Consider the following 4,212-nt stretch of genomic DNA (forward strand, 5'->3'; position numbering starts at 1 on the left):
ACACGAAATGGAGAGATATGAGTGAAACGCACATGCTAATGCAAAGGCTGAGAAATTAATTTTTGTATTCCATTGCATAAACAAACCGGATATGGTCTTTGTTCCATCATAACTTCCCTATTAATAAAATTAAAGAACTTTTGAAGCATTTATTACTTGAAAAAATACAATTTAATCGAAAAATGATTTAAATATTTGACAGATTTTAGTGACTGACTGACTTTTTTAAGGAATGCTGATATGAGAAACTGTCGCCATAATTGATAAATTAAATATAAATGCAAGGGGTATTCTGGGTTTTTGTTTAAAAAATAATCAGTAGTTTCTAGGTAAATTAAATGTTCATATTTTTTTAATTTTTATTTTTTTGTTATTATGTAAAATCTCATTTGAATTGTATATTTTTCAAAAGAAATGTCTGTGTGAATTTTCAATTCCAGAGCTATACATGTATATGTTCTGTTTTTACATCACATACTTAGATATTGTGATATTATATAGTAATTAAAATATTTCACGTAATTTTAGTGGTAAAAAGTTGACTTTTTATACAACATTACAAAATAGCTATTTATCAATTGAAATTTTTTTTATAAAAATGCATGTTGTCTAGTCGAATGTTTGATTTCACGATATTTTTACAGGAGTTTTATAGGTGAGGCCTATCGATTTATGTCGGTAATAAAAGTTTGGTTGAATTTCTAAAGAAATATTTTGTATTCAAGAACAAGATATCAAAGGTTTAAAAAAATTACCCCAAGAAAATCTTTTGCATATCTTTTGTGTACTATAGATATGTATAACAACTAGCTGACACAGGAAAGCATTGAATACATGCATGTTTTTTTTTCATTACGACTCACCAAAATAATTCATCGTCCTGTTATATCTTTAATGCATTCTTCGTATAGACCCTGGAAGAAGGATTGTATGATAAAAATAAATAGGAGGAAGTTTATGTAGGTTTGTCAATATAACTTAATGTAGTAGTAATTAAACCAGTCAAAGTTAATCAAAATCCTTCTTCACAAATTTTGATCGAAAACATAGTTTAAAAAGTATTTTATTCATAATTGAACAGCAGACCAAAGGCCTATATTAGTTCTCTCCTAACTAAAACATAATCGAAAACATAATCTCAACAACATAATATATACAATAGACCCTATCAAGGTTATTGGCCGCCATCTTGGACTGGGGGCAAACATTGGGGGCTGACGTCATAATAAACAATGGTCGAATCGAGCTCCGCAGCTGACGATGCAGCGAATATAATCGCCGCGTATAATTTACCTGCGTCGTAACAAGTGTACCTAGGTGTGCAGAAGAGATCCCAAGGTAATATTTTTTGACCATAAACAAGTATTTTATCTTTGATTTACACTTTAATGACGTAAGTTGCATATTTACTCAAGGTTGTCAGAATCACGTGGCCGACGAAAACGCTTCCTGTACTTTGGAGGTCGGTCATGTTTTGCATTGCCCTGACTATATGCGGCATATTTCAGTACTGTAATTTTAGTGGTCTTAGGTGGAGATGATTTGGATGCTAAGCAATATTTTTCCGAAGGTCTGAGACAAAATTTCAATTTTTTATAGAGCTTTGAAATCGGCCAAAGGGGGGTGAGATATCGAAAAAATATAATGCATCGGTATAAGATGAATTCTAATGAACAATATCCACGTTGAACATTATATTTAATGAATATAATATAAATAAATTATATTTTGTATATTATATGTATAAATTAAGTGTCATTGATTCATTACACCTTCACTTACTTTACTAGTTACTAAGTCATTCACAGTACAGTATTGACATTGTTTATACAGAAACTCTTGCAAGTATATACATGTACAAGGGGGTCAAGAAATATGAAAGATATAAAGACACCTTGGAAAAAGTATTTTTCCCCATGAAAATATTTTTTTTCATCACTGCAATTTTGAATACTTTTATTATAATTAAGAATATTGCTATAACTATTTGCACAAAATTTTAAAATTGAGTGATATCTATATATATTTTATTTTAAAATACACAGTTCATAAATATAACAAATATTTTACATGCATAAAATAAGGTATGACTATCCTCAAATTCATGTTCAGTCAATTAAACAAGGAGAAATAAAATAAATAAAAAGAAGAAATAAAAGGAAACCAAAAGGATTTTAATATTGATTCATGTATAGTTACACCAGAAAAAATATCCATGGTGCATGCATATGAAGCATAAATGTGCAATTTTACACAATTTAACATTATTGTAGAAGAGAGGATGTCCTAGAAACACCTGGAGGCTTGACTCGGAGTCAGAGTTAAAGACACAGGATGTGACATGACAGGATGCAGCTAAAGCAGCTCCGAATCGAGTTCGTAAGACGTTGGAGGACTGTCGTTGATGGCCTATGTTCCTCACAGAACGACAGGCCGAAGTAAGTACATGAAGTAAGTAGCAGGTACATGCCATTGTGCTTTCAAACTTTGTTATTTGAATTTTAAACAAACAAATTAGTTTTGAAATTAAAGTAAATCCCTGAATAAATACATATATTCAAATCAAAAAATAGGAATTTAAAGGTTTGAAAATAAAAATGATGTATTTTTTGTTCCATCTGTTATAAAAAGCCCATGAAATTGGATCAAAAAGTAGATAAATATAGTAGCATTTTGACATAATACCACCAAATTACAAGCATGAATAATTCGTAATATGCTAAGATCTTCCTCAAATTTGCAAAGCCAATTTTTATTTTGTAAATACTTAGTTTAAAGAAATGAATATTTACAATATATGAATCTTACTTAACAGCAATGAGTTTAAAAATTATCAAAGATATTTCATTAGGAAATTATCAAATTCTTGTAATTATACATGATTACATGTATCTATCTATTTTTTCAGAAGAGTGCTCTTTCAACACTGCATGGCAATATAAACAGTATATGCCTTAAGTAAGTTTTAACTCTTCATATTTCAAATTTAAAGGAGATCAAGTTGTTTTGCTTTATTGCAACTTTTGCTTTGAAATGCAATTATGTTGAATGATTGATTGACTCTTCTTGAGAAAGAGGTCGAGAAATGTGTGAAAGGAGCTGCAGTTTTTGAAACTGTTTAATAAATCAATTAAGGCTATTTGCAATGATTTGAAACCACTTGTAGATTCAAAATGCATTTATATTATAATCATTTTACAAAATTATAATTATCATAAATGATAGTCTCTGTGCTATTTCTGTTATAACATATTTCTTTCTGATAAAATCATAGATACTAAACTCTGAAGAATAATGGCCCTACTCCTTTGAAATGTATAATCTCCTTATTACAGATTTTGAAGAATCCTCAATTCAAATCCAGACTGCGGCAGCCCTACTTGTAGCTGTTGGACTCATATGGGATAACAATAATCAAAAATCACGATATCAACACATAGGTTTTATCTCATCTTGAATAAATGTAGGGAAATCACATACAGTCTATTTTCTGATAGAAACTGAAAGAGAGAGGGCTTTACATTGTCCTTTTGAATTTGCTAGGACGTTTTTTATGAACTTTAAATTACCGCTCATGTACATATTTTTGTTGAAAGATAAAGTACACTTATTTACACAAATACTGATTAGCTTCAACTAAATAGTAAGGATTTAAATTTGCCATGGATATTTTAATTTTACCAATTTGACCAAGGTGTTTGCAGACTGACATGTTTCTTGAACACATTATACATGTTATATTACCTCTATTTGAAATACATGTACAATGTAAATACCTAGAGTACTTACTTTTTTATATACAATCTATTTGCATATGCATATATTTGCATGTATACTCAGAAAAATCAAATGCATGTTTTTTTCAAAGTTGTTACAATAAGAGCTACTATTAAAAAAGGAAAGAAAAAAAACATTTGCTTTTAAAAATACATGTAATAATCATGATAAATAATAAATTTGTACATGTATGTAAAATTGTTTTCAATTGAGAATACTTGACTCTCTTTAGCACTTGATCCTTGGGATGTCATGTGCTATATATGAATGTGATTTACCCACATTTTAAAATTGAGCTCTAGGTCTAGATGCCAGGTCTGTTGAAGAAATTTCAGGGTGATGAAGGAAGGGGGGATCAACTGAAACATAATGTTTTGACAAGCAAAAACAAAGTTCATATTAATAATTGGGGGGACACGACAACTGTATAGATAA

The 4,212-nt window shown here is 29.5% G+C and overlaps 1 long non-coding RNA gene across 1 annotated transcript; it reads left to right on the forward strand.

The window, feature by feature from the left end:
- Positions 1-1,180: 1,180 nt before the first annotated feature.
- Positions 1,181-3,755, forward strand: LOC134237269 (uncharacterized). The gene is made up of 4 exons (XR_009985790.1): positions 1,181-1,338; positions 2,274-2,438; positions 2,909-2,958; positions 3,336-3,755. It is a non-coding gene; the product is annotated as an uncharacterized LOC134237269 (long non-coding RNA).
- The last annotated feature ends 457 nt before the right edge of the window (positions 3,756-4,212 follow it).

Source organism: Saccostrea cucullata, unplaced genomic scaffold (genome assembly GCF_032062105.1).
Source record: "Saccostrea cucullata isolate Sc308-1 unplaced genomic scaffold, CSIRO_AGI_Scuc_v1 ctg9296, whole genome shotgun sequence".
Taxonomy (NCBI): Eukaryota; Metazoa; Mollusca; class Bivalvia; order Ostreida; family Ostreidae; genus Saccostrea; species Saccostrea cuccullata.